Here is an 18862-nt window from a genome sequence, read left to right as displayed (position 1 = left end):
TTGTGAAAGTCATATCCTTGCATCTTCATCGAGATTATTTATAGCGCAGTGAGGGCTGCTGAAAGGTATACGCTGTTAACAGGGACAATTACTTAAAGGGAAGCGTTTATAAAATGGAAAACAAATGCCGGGGTTGGTAACAAATGGGATCAAAAGCAGCCATTCCAATCTGGCTTCTCGAGGGAAGGGAGCGGGCGCGGCCCCCGCAGGATGCGGGGCGCTCGGGGCTCGGCGTCTGGCCTCCCCGCGGTCCAGGTGAGGCCGAGTCCGGCCGCTGCAGCCTGCGCCCTGGCTGCCATCCGGACCCGGGCCGGCCTCGCCCTCGCCCGCTTCAGGTCCGGCGGGAAACCGCAGCGAGGCCCTTGGAGCCCCAGCCCTGGGTGCGGCTCCCGCCCTCCGCGGTCACGCCGAGTCCCTGCGCCCCGTGGACGCCGACCCCCAGGGCGTTCTGCTTTGTGCTGGGGGCTCGGCCTCGCCGGGATCCGAGCGGGTCCGCCTTCGTCGCAGGCGTCCGCCCGCCTTGCGGTGCTCGCGGGGCCGGGGTCGCTGGGGGCTCCTGACTCTGGAAGTTCAGCGTCCTGAGCCGGCCGCGCGGAAGGGCCCCCATTTCCGCAAGGCCCCTCATCCTCGAGGTCCCGAGACGGGAAGTGCACTTGGGGTCACTTCGCGTCCTTCCGGGCCTGGGCCCCTCCCCGAGCCGGCTTCTCTGGGTGCCCTCGGGCCTTTGAGCAGCGTCCAAGTTCTCCAAAGAAGAGCCCTGTCCTTCCCCCGTTGAAGTGCCCCTCCCCGTATCCGGATATAACCCCTCCCGGGGAGGCCAGTCGTCGTCCCCCTCCGGCAGGCGTCCCGGCGCCTCGTGAGAGCCCAGGGCAGCCGAGGGGCTGTCACGACTTCGAGGCGACATGTGCCTCCCCGAGGTGTCTACCTCCCCTTCCTCGGCAGAGTTAGGTAAAGACCCAGAACAAAGTGCACGGGGAGGTGAGTTGGTGCTTGCGGAATCGGTCCGGGCGTGCTTAGGTATAACTGTGTGCAGCGTCTACACCGGCCCCGTCTGTGTGCGGGGCCAGGGAAGAGAGAACCTTTCTGGGCGGCGCTCTTGGGGGATGTAAGTGAGGTGGGTCGGAACAGAGAAGCAGGAAAGATCATTCGATGTACAGAGCCTGGAGTAAGGGAGGAGAGAGAGAGAGAGGCTCCCAGCGAACACAGAGCGGAGTCCATGCGGTACAGCACACGCGCCACTCCCATCCGCGTCGAGGTGGTTTTTTTTCTTCCTCTGTATTTCTGTGTTTTGAAACAAAAGCCCAACTAATGGATTCCTGGCGCTCTGAGGACCCACTCCCGGGAGCGACTTTGATGTATTGCTGTCCAATTAGTGCCTTTAATTGGTGTCCTCGGGGACAGGCCGGCCCGGAGCTGGGACACAGCCTCTTCTCGCCTCTCCTGCACACTGGAAAGGTAAAATTTATAACGCACTGTAGCAATCCCATGGGAGAGCGAGCGAGCGAGGGAGGCAGGGAACGAAGGGAGAGGTACAGCTTGGTCTTGCAGACCCCGAACCCTGCAGGCACAGGGGGTCGTGGATAAGGGTCCAGATCACCCGCTTTCTACTATTTCCTGACTCCCTCTCGGGCCTGGCAGGAGGGCTCGGGCGGCTGAGTCGCTGAGGATTATGAATTTGCTTGCAGAAAGGCCAAGGGAGCGCGCATTGTCTGTAGAAGCCCACCCCATGTGGTCTCTCATCTCCTTAATAATGGCTGTTTGTTAACAAGGATGCGGAGGTTAAATAATCCGGGTGGAAGATTAAACACGCCTCATCAAGGCGCTGGGAGCCCAGTTGCACAGAGACCTGCACCAGAGCCACTCGGCTTGCCAGAGCCAGAGGAAGGTGGGAATAGTAGGCTGCAAGTAGCCCTGGGCCAGAGGAGAAGGGAAGGTCGAGGCCCCCTTTTCAGGATATTTCCACCCAAAGTCAGCCCAGGCCCACACGCTTGCTGGGCTGAATAGAAAATCCATAGAGGAGCCAGCCCTAATGAAGTGTGGATGTCAAACCCTGCCAGTAGGCTGCTGGCGGTCAGAAGTGGAGGCCTGGGTCTGAATCCAGAGCCCCCTTTTGAGACTGTCTGCTGCTTCCCAGGCCTGACAAAGTCATACCCCTGGGAAGTTAGGGGCATTTGTACCCACGTGTGAATAGCACTGGATTGGAAGACAGATGACAGGGCTTCTAGCTTGGGCTCTGTTTCTAAATAGCTGTGTAGTCTGTATTACATTATTTTCCTAGCTTCATTTTCCTACTGTATTAGGATAGGGAGGAGATAGGGCTTGATAGAAATGATATATAATATTTCTGTTTTCTTTCCCCTAGCTCTCACTAGATTAGGGAACTGAGCACCTTGTCAGATATGTTTCCATTCGGCCTGGAGGATTCAGTCAAGGAGGGTTTTATTCAGCAAATATTTGAAGGCCTACTATGTGCCACCGTGCAGTATGTATTTTTAAACTGTGAGAGCAGAATATCGATTTGTATATCCATGTGTGTCATTCCCAAATATAATATTTTATAAAGGAAGACAAGGAAGAAAGAACTTTCAGTGAGAGTAGAATACAATATGTGTGTATGTGTAGGATAGAGAAATCGTAGAGTGCCGGGAAGAGGAATCAGTAAAAGAAGTACAGATCTTGTTGAGATGGCAAGAAAGTCAGTGAGGAAAATATGGAAGTAGTTCCTTGATAGAGAGAACGTCCTCTCCTAGACTCCTGGGTGATTTGACAGTGGACAAAAGGTGAAGGATCCCCGAATTTGAGTAGGAGACCTATGACTTATGCATCTAACATTCCCAATTTTCTACTTACATGCTGTTTCAGTAGAGTTCCACTCTTTAGCTAATTCCCAAAACATATCATTTTTTGAATCCACCAAACAGGGAACTCAGCTGCTAGGCTGGAACTCTTCATGCTTCTGGCTGATGGGTATCTGGGCTCAAGGAAAGCAGGGGATCTGAATTTCCTTCAGATCAGCAGTAATTGTGGCTCCTACATTTCTCTGCCTTTCTTGTGAAGTCCAGAGACTGGATTTGCGGTGCTAGGCAGTAAGGTTGAAAAGCTAACATTTATTGAATACTTGTCACATGCCATTCACTGTTCTATGCTTTCCATGTGTTATTATCCATGCATTAGATAAGGGTAGCTAGTGTAGGAGGCAGGATGGACTTGTGTGTCTGTTTTTAAAGATTGCAACTCTACTCTGCCTTCCAAAAATACAATCTCCAATTTCTCTGGTGGACATTCAACGAGCAGCTTAGCCCAATGAATGAACCAATAAATATCTACTAAGCGCCTACTATATGGCTGATACCAGACTTAGGTTTATACAATATCTTTGTTGTCCTCCAATTTGGTGCTGGTGTGGCTTTGATTGTGTTAGTACAACTAATTTGCACTTGGCTTGAGAAGGACTCATTAGTGATGCCAACTGTGGCTAGGCTGATTTTATGGTAGGAAATACAGTTGCTTCAACAGGGACCCTGGCAAAAGAGAACTCATCTGTTACTTGGTTTAGAGCCCATGCATCTTTATTTTTTTTAATTTTTATTTTAAAAAATATTTTACTTATTTATTTGACACAGAGAGAGAGAGACAGCCAGTAAGAGAGGGAACACAAGCAGGGGAAGTGGGAGAGGGAGAAGCAGGCCTCCCGCTGAGCAGGGAGCCCGATGCAGGGCTCGATGCAGGGCTCGATCCCAGAACACTGGGATCACGCCCTGAGCCGAAGGCAGATGCTTAATGACTGAGCCACCCAGGCGCCCCCAAAAGCCCATACATCTTTAGCATCAGCAGCTTTACATTATACAAAATACAAAACACAAGCATTTTGACATTTATTTGTTAAAACATAAACCATTCAAACAACTCAAAAAGCATGGATTCTGGAACCAGAATTCCTGGCTTTGAATCCCCAATCTGCCACTTACAAGCTTATGCCACTGAAAATTTCTTAATCTCTCTGAGACACAGTTCCTTCATCTGCAAAATCGGGACGACAACAATAAGTCTGTAGTAGTTACCTATGGCTATTAACCCAGAGTTTAGCTGCTTAAATCCATAAACATCATCTCCATTTCTGTGAGTGGGAATCTTTTTACAATTTTAACTGGGTGTCTCTGGCTCAAAGTCAGTCCACTGAGGCTGTGGTCTCATCTAAATTCTCCAGTGGGGTGGGTGGGTGGGGATCTGCTTCCAACTTCACTCCTGTGGTTGTTGGCAGGATTCAGTTTCTTGCTGGTGTGTTGTTTGACTGAGGGCTCAGTCCTTCACTGACCGTTGGTTGGGGGCTTATTTCAGTTTCTTGCCATGTGGACTTCTCCATAGGGTAGCTTACAACATAGTAGCAGGCTTTTCTCAGAATGAATAAACCAGGCAGCACACTGGAAAGACTTGAGAGAGAAAGAGAGAAGGAGAAAGAAAAAAAAGTGAGTGCAAGCCAAGACATACCACAGTCTTTTTGTTACCTAATCTTGTAAGTGACATTCCATCATTTTTGCCATATTATATTGGTTTGAAGCAAGTCACTAATCCAGCCCACACTCAAAGGGAGAAGATTATACAAAGCATCAAAACCAGGAGTCAGGGATCTCTGGGGGCTATCTAAGAGGCTACTTCCCACAGACCCTATCTCCTAGGGTTGTTGTGAGAATTATATGACTTTATATATATATGAAGAGCTTAGGACAGCACCTGGGCTTGTTTGTTTGTTGTTGTTTTGTTTTTTTAAAGTAATCTCTACACCCAACATGGGGCTTGAACTCACAACCCTGAGATCAAGAGTCTACATGTTCTAAGAACTGAGCCAGTCAGGTACAGGACAGCACCTGTTTGCTCTGATCATTCTTCTGATACAACCAGCACTCATTTCTTCATCTAGACTCTCCTATTTCAATCTCTCTCTTTTTTTCTTGCAAAGCTGTGTAAAAGACTGTCGGAAGGGCAGGGCAGGGCAGAGTAACTGCCGCAAGGAAAAGGGGAAGAGGAAGCAGAATAGAGAGAAAACAGAATGGAAGGTTTGGAAAAAGTCCAGGGGAGGGTACCTAAAGATAAGAGGTCAACTAGGAGATTCTTTTTGGCTAACTTGCTCCTTACTTTTAAAAGATATTCTTTTCTGCCTCAAGTGAATACTGTTTGTACTCTTCCGTTTGTAATCATACTCACTGACATTTGTATGGTAGGCTCACCGTTTTTAATTAAAAAGTTCCACATACGCTGTCATTCTTAATTTTCGCCACAGCTCTGTGAGACAGAAATTATTGTTATCACCATTTTAGAAATGAAGGAAAAAGCCCAGCGTGATGGTTAATTTTATATGTAAACTTGCCTGGGCCACAAGGTGCCCAGAAATGTGGTTAAACATTATTCTGGGTGTACCTGCAAATTGCCCTTCCCAGTGTGGGAGGGCTTCATCCGATCTGTTGAGGGCCTGATAGAGTGGAAGACTGATAAGGAAGAATTCTTTTTCTCTGCCTGCCTTTGAGGTGGGACATCAGTCTTCTCCCGCTTTCAGATTTGGACTGTGACTGGAACTTAAAGCTTTGGCTCTCCTGGGTCTGTACTGCTCAGCCCCCATAATTATGTGGAAAAAAAAATGTATATGTAATTGGTTCTGTTTCTCGGAAGAATCCTGATATACCCAGAAAGGTCACACAGCAAGTCAATGGGGGGAATTCAGGTATTCAAATTCAGATGGTCTTAGTCCAGCCCTTGGTTCTTTGTGCTACACTCTGCTGTCTCAGCTGCCTACGTTTGTTTTATCATGAAGTCGTGGCTTCAGCTGGAGCCATGGAAGAGGATATGGCATGAATGTGGTGGGGAAGGTGGGGAGGCAGTATGTCAGATACTGAAATCAACTTGGCTAAAAGTGGACTCAAAAATGGGCAACAAAGAGGTCAAGTTGCAGCATCCAAAGGGGTTCAGTCTTGATTCTCTAAGCCGTCAGTGCTGGGCTACTCAGTTAGGAAGGTGGACCCCAGGAGCAAGAGGACAGCAGTTGAAGATACATTAGTACTCAGCAGTCCGAGGGAAAAGATAAAAGCTGTGGGACTGGCAAGAGAAAGTGGTGCAAGGAGGGCAAGACAAATCAGGCTCCCAGACATGTTAGATTGCTGGGGTTCAGGTTAGGGCTGTGGCCTTAGAGGGGAAGACTGAAGTACGAGGCAGGGAATCATGGCTGAGACTTGATGCCCATGTCCTGTCAGACCCTTCTTTAGTAAAAGCAGCCCTGTTTTCAGTGAGGCAAATGGCCACCTATAATAAAGGCTACATTTCCCAGCCAGCTAGATGTGGCCATGTGATTAAGTTCTGGCCACTGGGATATAAGCAGTGTGACTTAAAAGGAAGTGTCTACTAACAGGGGTGTGTGTGCGTCCTTCTTCATCCCTTCTTCACCCCTTCTTCTTTCTTCTGGCTGGAATTTGACATAAAAAAAAAAGCTATCTTGGAGCATGAGAAGTAAGCCATGTGTTGAGCAAGGAAGAATGAGATAGAAAGAGCATGGGTCTGTAGCATTGTTTGATCTCCCTGGATCACCTACGTCTGGACTTCTTTTACAGGAGAAAGAAGTAAATTTCTGTCTTCATTGAGTCACTCTTATCGTGGATTTTCTGTCCCATGAAATGGAACGTAATCCTAACTAATACAGTATCTACGCTGAAGTAGGGTAAGAGTGAGTGTAAGTGACTCTTGCACACTGATCACGCAAAGACAGGACTTGGAAGGAAGCAAACTGTTGGCACCCGGATTTACATCTCTGTGGTGATGAAGATGAGGTGATGCATATGGTAAGGAGCCTAGAAGGTAGACTTGCAGGGTAGGGAGTATAGCATGGGGAGAACGTGGGTTCTAGGGGGAGAGATTGGTTTAAATTTTCATTTTGTTACTTACTGGCTGAGTGATGTAGCAAGTTGTTTAGTTGCTCCAAACTGACGTTTCCTCATCCTGGGAGGTGGTTATGATTAAATGAGATAATAAGCATAAAGCGCTTGAACCCCTTTTCCTTTTCTTTGTTCTTTTTCTAATCATTTACCCCTAATTCTAACTTCCATTTACCCCCCTGGACTGGGAGTATGCTCTAATCTCAAGTACCACCTTCTCTGGGGTGAAGGAAAGTAGAGGCCACTTATGTAAGTTTGCCACAGAGCTAGGGCAGACTGGTGGCCATGGTGGCTTTAACCGTGGAAGGTTTCGATGTTGGATGTACATTAGAATCACCTGCAGATTTTTCTGAATCTGAATCTTGGAAGCAGTAGTCTGGACATCGGTAGTTATCTATGCTCCCCTGGGGGATCCTAATATACAGTGAAGTTTGGGACCATCGGGGAAGGGAAAGCATAAGCATGCCTGGCACCTATTATGTACTCGGTAAATGCTGTTAATTGTAATTGAACTGAGATTGGGATTAGTAGGAAAAGAGCTGGGTTTCTTTATTATCTTTAAATATAGACGATCCACTCAGATTATCTACCGACTAACCCAATCTTTAGTAGTTTGGATATACCAACCACATAAACAGGAGGCACACTGCCATTTCGAACTAGCAATGACCCTTGAGGTCATTTGGCCAAAGACTTCACTTTATAGGTCTTTCGGTTTTCTCTAGGCGAAATGGATCTTGTATGGCTACTGTGGATTTAGAGCAGACCCAGGATGTTGCACAGGAAATATGCCACCTCTGTTCTCGTTTGTTTTGACGCCAAGGAGGGTGTGATTGCACATTCCTTTGGTGTTTCACTTGGGCAAAGCTAACACACCCAGATCCAAAGGTCAAAGCTGCATTTCTTAATGATGCTCTAGGAACTTCATTGAAAGTTGACATCCCAGTTGTTTGTCTCTGGGGTCAGCAATTGCAATTAGTGGAAGCAGGGTGCTGAGAAAAACAGGGCAATGGGGGCACAATCTCATCTAGCTGTTACCCCACTAAACTATCAGGAAAGAAGTGCAGAGGAGGAGTTACAAGCTCTGCGTGCAGGCTCCAGAAGGTAAGTTTGCATGTTGACTTCAGTGTGCCTTGGTGGGGGAGACGCTTTGGAGAGCTCTCCTAGTTCCTGTTATCTAGATGACCAGAACTGGCCAGGTGGCTTTGGGAATCATGGTTGCTTAAGATCAGAGATAAGGTTTGGGGGTACCAGTGACGCTGGAAGAAACATGTGTAAAAACAATCTTCCACTTCTAAAGAGAATTTCTAGAATTCCCGGAAACTGCTCTTAGCACTGCCTGAACAGGGTCTGCTTCTGAACTACCATGATCTCCCTGTAAAGGAGTCAATAATTCTACTTTCTGCAGGAGAAAGCTTATTCTTTTTTAAAGAAATAGATTTGGTTCAATATATACATAGTAGTTCTTGAAGTACCAGAGATGTCTTGGTAAGGATGTCTTTTCTCTGTTGCCATAGCCAGAAGCTTGCATTTGCTAGGACATCTGGATCCGATCAGAGGAGATAGAAAAGAAAGGCAGAGTTGAGTATAACTGCAAATCTCAGCACATCGCTCAGGTCATAAAGCAGGCTGGTGGAAACAGGAAATGCCACTTGGGTCTGGAGACCCACACTTGGTTTGAGCTCATGGTGTAGAGTGTGATTGCTCTGCTTTTGAAGGTACCTAGAGGAAAGTCACTGACCACACTCTAAGAGTATTCTGACCACTCTACCCCAGGGCAGATACTCTTGGTAAGCTAGAATTACCATTGGGGCCTGGTGAAAATCTCACTTGTATTTTATCCACAACAGGGTTTTAGGAAGATGTGATGAAATGTCCTTTACTAGTTTCATTGTGTTTCCCCATCTGTGGAGGAATCAGGCTTGTGGACAACACAGTGGGAACACCATGGACACTTAGGTGACTTCCTGTGACTATTGAGGGTGGACATTTAATGGACTATGCTGTCCGTATGTCACAAGATCGCCTCTCGTTTGAAAGACTGGAGTGAGAGTTTACACAGACTCAGAAGAAGCAGAGGGGAGTTCTCGGTTTTATTTGCAGCGGGTGCTGGTGTCCCCGACTATTCGTGGGGAGATCTCTGTCAGACTCTTAATTTCTTGAACTCTGCATTTCTTTTTTTCTTTTTTGAGGTAGAGCTGGTATTTAACATCATGTAAGTTTCAAGTGTACAAACTCTGCATTTCTTATGACCTTCCTACAGTGAACAGAGGTTCAGATCCACTTCCCATGACCCCTCTATCCACAGTACTACCAGGAATACTCTTCACATTGGAGTCTTCACCTTATTAAGATGGGATCCCTGAAACTTCTTAAAGGTTATTAGAAATCTTTGAAGAGGCAGTTTCTGCCAAAGGAGAGCTGCGAATTAACTGAATGCCATTTTAACACAGTATATACATTTCTGGATGTATGGTTTATTTAGGTTTGCCTGGTGGTGGGATGGCACTTTGCATCAGTGATGACGTTGGGATGGATTCTTGTCTTCAGTGATCAACTGTGGACCCCTTAATTTTTTTCCTTATCTGTGAAGTTAAGTCCCAGTGACATAAAGATTTCCATAAAGGCTCCGCTGGGAGCCTGCTTCTTCCTCTCCCTCTGCCTGCTTGTGTTCCCTCTCTCTTTGGCTGTCTCTATCTCTGTCAAATAAATAAATAAAATCTTAAAAAAAAATAAAGAAGTTGGTCAAGCAAACAATCACCCCCTATGAATTTCAATTCCCACTGAACACAGCACTCAGTGATCTCTGTTCATTGTAAATTCTGTGGAACCTGCAGCTTTGGTTTTCACTATTGCTTGAGATTTCTCTCAACTCTTCAGCTGGGAGAGCAGTATGAATACTTTCTAGAACAGCTCAGATGGAAGTAGATCAGATTCATAAGAAACATAGTTACTTACTCAGCAACAAGAAGGATAACCTGATGTTGTGGAAAAGGTGTAGCCTTTGAAACCAGGAAAGCCTGAGTTCAAATCCCACTGTACCACTTACTGTGTGTGAAAATTAACCTCCTTTACCCGAGGGTCCGCTTGGAGGAAGAATACCTACCTTAGCTCCTGTGTAATAAGGGATGTGAAACTGATAGCAAAGCCACCACCTTCCTGCCCCGCCCCCAAGACTGAGTAATTAGTAACACTCATCCTTCCACCGATTCCAGTACCTGCAGATAAGGTAGGAAGCTTTGAAATGCAGACCGTATCAACAGGGATAATCTTCCCTGGAGGAGATGTATATCAAGAATGGAGTGAGAATTGCAAATTGTATCACTACACAGATAAGTTTGAAATCCCGTTTGGACCGTTTTGAGTTTTGGAAATATCAAGGTGTTGGGAGGCACAATAGGGGTGCAAAGACTTTAGAAGCCCTGGTTGGTTCTGCATAGTGACTTGTTTGGTGAGAAATACACAGAAAAGCCAAGCCACTGCCATAGGCCGGTGCCCAGGGAGCTCAACAAACAGGCTGGGGTCACTTTCTGGATATGGGAGGCCTTCCTCTCTTCCCTTTTCTCAAAGATCCTGAGATAATTTTCAGAGGCTCAGGTTGGGGGTTTGGGCCATGGGATGAATTCCAATGTCGTTCTGTTCCCCACCCTCTCCCAGGCCTATGCCTGGCCTGGAAAGACCCTTCTCCTTATCCCCCTCCCTCCACACGCAACTAGATCTGTGTTTTCCAAACTCTTGAATGTTTCTTACAATAAAGAAAGACATATCATGACCCAGTACACACACAAACACACACTCTGAAGCAAAAGTTTGCTAAAACAATATTTATATTTATTTATATACTCTGGTTTCTTTCCCATTCCATTTAATTCCTTTCCATTCTAAAACCTGCTGGTAACCCAGTAAATTTCTTGACTCATTAGAGGGTCTTGACCCACAGCTTGCACTAGCTTTAGATGACTTCTCCGCAGTGATCCTGGCACCTTAGAGATTTGTACACAAGAGAGCAGCCATAGGCTCCCCTTCCCTATCTGCACTGCCTCCAACCTTACCCCAGATCCTGTCCAGGCTGTCACAGGACCACGGAGACTGTCCTGAACTTGATTAGGCATGTGGGGGCCATTCATATACCTTCCATAGTTTTGAGAGCCTCAGAAGGTTCCAGAGTGGGTTTCTCACTCCATTCTTAGTGTACAGCTGATTTGGATCATAAAGCTAACGACACGTGGCCAGAAGGGACTTTCTTAAGGCCTGAATCTTTAGAGTGGAGGAAACTGAGGCCAGGAAGGGTAAGCTAATGACCTGAAGTCAGAAAAAGGAGAGGGGTGCCTAGTTGGTTCAGTCGGTAGACCATGTGACTCTTGATCTCAGGGTCGTGATTTCAAGCTACAGGTTGGGCATGGAGCCTACTTAATTTAAAAAGAATAGGAGAGAAAACATTGATCATTTTGAATTAAAGTTAAACCATGGTCCTCTGTCTTAATCCTTGATAGCAAGTCCTAAAACTTACATTGGTGGGCCATAGGCTTCTGAATAATTGGTCTGGCTAGATCTGAAAGTCTAGGCCTAAAGGGAGTGTCTCTTACATTTTTTGGTATTTGCAATATAGTGCTTCAAAGCTCTCATTTAGTTTTTGTTTCTTATTTTTTCATCTTTAGTATTTTGCTTCCTGGGCTTGATGCTAGATATTAAACACTCAACATATAGATTATTTTTTCTTAAATACGTATTATAGAACAGTGCCTAGGGGCTCCTGGCTGGCTGAGTCTGTAGAGCATGTGATCTTGATGTTGGGTTGTGAGTTCAAGCCTCACATTAGATGTAGAGATTACTTAAAAATAGAAATAAAAAAACCATTTTTAAAAAAGATTTTATTTATTTATTTATTTATTTATTTATTTATTTGCGAGAGAGATAGTGACAGAGATAGCAAGAGAGAGCACAAGCGGGGAAGAGAGGGAGAAGCACACTCCCTGCCAAGCAGGGAGCCTGATGTGGGGCTTGATCCCAGCACCCTGGGATCATGACCTGAGCCAAAGGCAGACGCCTAACTGACTGAGCCACCCTGGCACCCCTAAAAATTAAAAAATCTTTTTTTTAAAAGATTTTATTCATTTATTTGAGAGAGAGCAGGGAGCCTGATGTGGGACTTGATCCCAGGACCCTGAGATTATGACCTGAGCCAAAGGCAGATGCTTTAACCGACTGAGCCACCAAGATGCCCCTAAAAATTAAAAAATCTTAAAAAAAAGAACAGTGCCTAGAACATGAATGTCTTTAATATTTGCTGAGTGAATGACTAAATAAACATCATACTTGTAAGAAAATTATTTTTAAAGCAAGATGTAAACAAAATTGACAATTGGAGGTGGGATAATTGGTAAATGGCCACATTTAAATTTTATAAATATGCATTCTGAATTACTTTCACTAGGAGAAAGAGGGTGAAGTTTGGAGTCAATAGTTAGAAGATAGAGCTTCATTTTCACATTTTGTGGTTTAATTTTGGCCAAGCCAAAGGTTTTCTGACTCTGCTTTCTTTTTTGTAGAACAGGGATTAACTGCCACCAGATCCTACCCTCTGCTGAACTTCTTTATTAGGGAATTTATTTACATCAGAGATTTACTTGTATAGATGCGTTCTTCTTTGAAAACACAAATACAACCTAATAGGGCCAACCAAGACTTCTAATCAAGAGAAGTATCTTCCCACTTAAACTTGAAACAGGTCTGATGTTGTGGGTTCCTGGAGAAAAGTAGAGGGGTCTCTTAATTGGGCTGAACTGTGTTGACTGGTATTGAGAGTGAAGACTCAGGAGGAGACAGTGGGCAGATCTGAACACACAAGTGTGTGCAGATAACAACCCTAGGAAACCGTTAAGGGTTTTTCGGGCACTATCAGGAGAAGGAGCAGGTCACCTGATAGTGGTAACAATCCAGCCTTTAGTAGAGGACAAAGTCAGAGATTCCTGTTGGCAAAAGAATAGTTGGGAGAAAAACCGCAGAAGAACAAGTAAGCCGAAGAAGTAGTTTTCTGTGAAAATCAGATAGATGCTTGTGTGTAGCATGTCACCTGCCCTTGTGGATGGTGAGGGGTGGGAGAGGGCACAGATGACAAAGAATGTAGTAGTTTGCTGAGATACTTGGAAATATGTTCCGAAGCAGAACTTCTCAAACTTGAATGTGTTTCCAAACCACTTGGGGAGCTTGTTAAAATGCAGATGCTAAGACTAACCTCCAAAGATTTTCATCCAGATCCTGGGTGGAGCCTAGAAATCTGTTTGTTGGCTTGTTTTTTAATTTTAATTGTGGTGAGGGGCGCCTGGGTGGCTCAGTCATTAAACGTCTGCCTTTGGCCCAGGGAGTGATCCCAGAGTCCTGGGATCGAGCCCCACATCAGGCTCCTCCACTGGGAGCCTGCTTCTTCCTCTCCCACTTCCCCTGCTTGTGTTCCTTCTCTGGTTGGCTGTCTCTCTCTCTGTCAAATAAATAAAATCTTAAAAAAACATTTTTTTTAATTGCGGTGAAAAAATCAGCTAATATAAAATTTATCCTCTTAACTGCTTTTAAGCGTATAGTTCAGGAGTGTTAACTATATCCACATTGTTGTATAACAGATCTCTAGAACTGTTTTCATCTTGCAAAACGGAAACTCCATATCCGTGGAACAACAGTTTCCCACTTCCCGCTCCCCACAGCCTCTGGCAACCACCATTCTACTTTGTTTCCATGATTTGACTACTCTCGGTATCTCATGTAAGTGGAACACATGGTATTTGGGTTTTTGTGACTGGCTTCTTTTACTCAGTGTAATGTCCTCTAGGTTCGTCCATGTTGCCACATGTGACAGGATTTCCTTCTCTTTTAAGGTGGAATAATATTCCACTGTGTGTGTGTGTGTATATATATATATATATATATATATATATATATATATATACCATATATTTTTTTATCTGTGGACAATTTGGGGTGCATCCATTTCTTGGCTATTTTGATGAGCATCTTTCCAGTGTCCAATGGTTCCCTTTATCGTTTTTGTTAAGTTTTATTTTATGTTTATTTTTCGGTAATCTCTACACCCACTGTGGGGCTCCAACTCCTAACTCTGAGATCAAGAGTCGCGCACTCTTCTGACTGAGCCAGCCAGGTGCCCCGATTCCCTTTATCTTTTGAGAAAAATTAGACTGAATATAGTAGATGCTGTGTCCTGACATTAGTCTCAATGTTTCATTTATACACATGGTGTTATTTATTTATTTATTTATTATTTTTATTTAAATTCAATTAATTTACATACAGCGTACTATTCGTTTCAGAGGTAGAGTTCAGTGATTCATCGGTCTTCTATAACAACGAGTGCTCTTTACATTACATGCCCTCCTTAATGTCCATCACCCAGTTATCCTACCCTCCACCCCCCTCCCCACACACAGTGTCATTTAGGCTCATAAACTCAAAGTTATTTTTGGACTGTCTGTCCTCTTCCACTCAAGACTTCACATTCTTCTTTATTCCACCCCAACTTAAAATTTCTGTGACAAGCGTCTGATTAAAGAATTAATGAATACTGACCATCTCCTACCCCAAAAGTATTTTGTGGGTTGATGCATAGGTGACTCAAAAGGAAATCAGAGATAGATCTTCAAGGAGATGACAGCTGTTGGGGGGGTGAGTCTTCATGGAGTTTCTGTAAACCTGTATCAGCATTTGTCCTGGACTATATTTTGAAAGCTGTTTGTTTGGTAAACAGTCTGGGAGGATAGAGATAATACCTTATTCCTTGGCAGAGGGCAGGATAATACGGATAATATCTCTCTCTGGGGCAAAATCTCTCTCCAGGGCAGGTTTGCTAGCAGTCGTCTTATAAGATTGGGGGTTTCCTAAGCTCAGGGAACCTCAGCTGTGACACAGACCCACTGTGTGCACAGCATCCTCCTGAGCCACTCTGCATGGCCTCCATGGGACTCGGACAACCTGGGAACCTGATGCTGCCTGCTATACCTTGAGTAATAAAGTCCTTGATCTCTGACCCAGGAGTCTCATGTCTTCTGCCAGCGTTTGTGAAGCAGTAGCAGGCTAACTGGTTAGTTTGTGAGCAGGAGAAAGTCTCAGACCTTTGCTAGTTTTTGACCATAGCCTGGTAGAGGCAATAAGGCAGTCTAGAGAAGCACGATAGCAGGGAGAAACTGGCGAGTGCTGTACAAGAGGTCCAGATGGAATAAATTTGGCTATTTGCAAGAAAAGAGGAATTTAACTTCAGCTAATGAGGGCAGGGAATGAGTTAGCAAGTCATCAAGAACAAGGTAGTTTTATAATTGGGGATTGAAGGATGTAGAATTTGAACAGGCTGAAATACCAGAATGGAGGGAAAAATGTCTTCCAAGAGAAGGGAACCTCATGAACCCAATACTGATGTAGGAATGGAGCAGGGGTGGGAGCGGGGTGGTTAGGGAAAAGAAATTTCAGTGATAAGTAATTGGGATTTATAAAGGACAAAGTTTTAATATCCTTTATGGCAGGACTTGAGTCTAGGCCTTTGGATCTTGTTTTTGAATCATCTCTATACTTTTCTTTTTAAATAATTGCCTTAAACATTTTAATATGTTAATTAAATCAGTAAAGTTAATTTTTTTGCATATAGTTTTATGAATATTCACACATGTATAGATTCATGTAATCACCATCAATCGGAAAAAACCCATCACCCCCTGAAACTTCCTTAGCTATCCCTTTGTAGTCACACTAACTCCCACTGGCAACCACTGATCTGTTCTCCAGGTTTCTCCTGTCAATTCTGTCAGTTTTTGCTTCATCTATTTTGAAGCTTTGTTAAGTGTATATAAACTTGGAATTATGTTTTCTAGTGAATTGACTCTTGTCATTATATAATGTCCTTGTTTCTCCCTGGTAATTTTCTCTGCTCTGAAATCTATGTTTTATGATATTAATATTGCCAGTCCAGCTTTCTCTTGGTTAGTGTTTTTGTTTTGTTTCTTTTTACTTTCAATTTACTTATATCATTATATTTAAAGTGAGTTTCTTATATATTGTTGTGCATAGTTTGGTAATATTTTTAAAAAATCTATTTTGATAATCTTTTAACTGGCATGCTTAGAAATTTATATTTAATGTTATCATTGATATACTTGGATTTATGTTTACCATGTTTTATGTATTTTCTGTTTTTTTGCTCTTCTTTTCACTCCTTCGTTTCCCCATTCCCGCTTTCTTTTGGGTTATTGGAAATTTTTTTCATACTGCATTTTAATTTATCTAGTTTGTTTTTTACTATATCACTATACCTCTTTGTATAGTTATTTTAGCCGTTGCTCTAGTGATTACAACACACACGATTCTTCACAATCAACTTTTACATTTTATGTATATTTTATCACCTTAAGGAGAATGTAGCAATTTTACCAGATAGTTTCTCCCCTTTAGGTTTTATTTATTTGTTTTATGTATTACACCTATGTAAATTGAAAAACTCATCATAAATACTTATATAATATTTATAATTTGTATTTATGTTTAAATAGAAGTTACATTTATAACTTATAATTTTTGCTTTCAGTCAGCAAACATATTGTAAAAAACTCAAGAAAAGACTTATCTATTATGGTTACCCAGATAATCAAAATTTCCATTGCTTTTTCTTCATTTGTGATGTTCTGAATTTCCTTTTAGTATCATTTCCCTTATGTGTGAATAATTTACTTGAGCAATTCTAGCTGGTCTATCAGCAACAAATTCTCCTAATTTTGTTTCATCTTAGAATGCATTTTACCTTCATTCCTGAAGGATATTTTTGCTGGATATAGCATTCTTTAAAAAAAATATATATATATATATATATATTTTTATTTTAGAGAGGGAGAGAGAGAGAGTGCATGAGTGGGGGGAGGGGCAGAGGAAGAGGGAGGGAGAGAGAGAGAGAATCTCAAGCAGACTCTGTGCTGAGCATGGAGCCAGACTCGGGGCTCAATCTCACAACCCTGAGATCATGACTTGAGTTGAAACCAAGAGTTGAATGCTTAACCGACTGAGCCACCAAGGCGCCCCTGGATATAGAATTCTTGATTGATGATTCTTTTTTCCCAGCACTTTAAAAAAAATGTTCCACTTGTGTCTTGCCTTCATAGTTTCTGATGAGAAATCTGCAGTCATTTGAATTATTATTCCCCTGTAGGTAGTGTGCCATTTTTCTCTGCCTATTTTCAAGATATTTTCTTTGTCTTTAGTTTTCTGTAGTTTGATTATGTTGCATATGAGTGTGGGTTTCTTTGATTTTATCCTATTTGGGGTTTACTGTACTTCTTGAATCTGTAGGTTTATGTCTTTCACTATATTTGGGACATTTTCAGCCATTATTTTTTCAAATATTTTTTCTTCACTGTACTCTTTTTCCTCTCCTTCTGGGGCTCTGATGATATGAATGTTAGACCTTTTAGTATTGTTCCACAAGCTCCTAAAGCTCTGTTAACTTCTTCCACTCTTTTTTCTTTCTGTTGTTTATATTGAGTATTTCTTGATCTATTCTTCAGTTCACTGACTTTCTTCTGCTATCAAGTTCTTGTTGTGAGTTTTAAATTTTGATTATTGTATTTTTAACTTCTAAAATTTCCATTTGGTTCATCTTTATATTTTCTATGTTCTTGCTGAGATTTTCTATCTTACTTTTGGCTCAACGTGTTTACCCTTATTTCTTTGAGCATCTGTATCAGAGTTACTTTAAGTCTTTTTCAGTAATTCCAACATCTGTTTAACCTTGGGATTGGTATTACCTTTTCTTATGTGAGTTGAGATTTTCCTAGTTTTTCAGACTTTAAGTAATTTTTGGATTGTATCTTGGACTTTTTTTTTTTTTTTTTTAGTATCAGTCAATCAGTGCTGTTGTACTTAGGTCCCAAGTTCTGACTAGTCTTACGTAGGTTGTGGTTTTAATGTCAGTACCATTCTCAGAGCCTTTGTAGGGCTATTTAGTCTGTCTCACATGTGTGCCACCCAGTGGCCAGTCTGGCACCTGGGCAGTGGTCTATCTACTTAGTTCAGTTCTCAAAGTTTTTCATAAGCTGTTTAGGATCAGATCCACTCAGACACAGGGTAGAGATGAGCCCAGGAGTTCTAAAAAGCTTTATGGTATCACTTTCCCAAGCTCCACTCTCTCTGCAATCTGTCTGGAACTTTCTGGTTCCCTGAAGCTCACCTTTTTAGTCGTCTAACCAGAAGGCTGGATTTCTACTTATCCTGCTTTGCCATATACTTCTTATGACTGTGCCAGTGTCTGGAGCCAAGCAGCAAGAGCAGAGACAGAAATAAAGTATATGATGGCAGGTTCCACACTATTTTAGAGAGCCCTGGTCCATGGAAAAGTTTGTAAAAATCATTCCTGTTTAGAACAAATAATGATGACCTGGACTTTCTCCATGTTATCTGTAAACTATATTGTTGTTAGCGTCTATTCTTTTGACAAACGTTTTGATATTTTGACATTGTCAACCATGAGCCAGCAAGCACAAGGATATGTGAGGGGACACTGAAGATTAGGAGGAAAAGGAGGGAGAAAGAAGAAAGGAAAAAAGACAGAGAGAGACACTATTTTCCAGATCCTTCAAGAGTACACGGTCTAGTATAAATACTTCTATTTCAGTGCGATAATTGCCAAAGTATGAGTAAGGGTTAGGGATGTGGAGAAGAGGAATTTCAACAAATATCTACTAAATAGGTGGTGGGAATACAATGATCTGGCCTACGGCAGAGGGTCTAAGAAGGCTTCCCAGAAAGTCATGTTTGAGGTGAGTTCTGAAGGATGAGTAAGCTTTAACCAGCAATGGAGAAGGAGACACATATTCAAACACCTTGCTGTATGAGTGAGATTGATGTGTTTGAGGAACTGAAAGAAGACCAGTGGGGTTGGATCACAGAGAATTAATGGGAAAGAG

This window comes from Ursus americanus, chromosome 3, assembly GCF_024610735.1.
Source record: "Ursus americanus isolate L20-20 chromosome 3, mUrsAme1.1.p, whole genome shotgun sequence".
NCBI lineage: Eukaryota > Metazoa > Chordata > Mammalia > Carnivora > Ursidae > Ursus > Ursus americanus.
Note: the sequence above shows the minus strand (reverse complement) of the source record.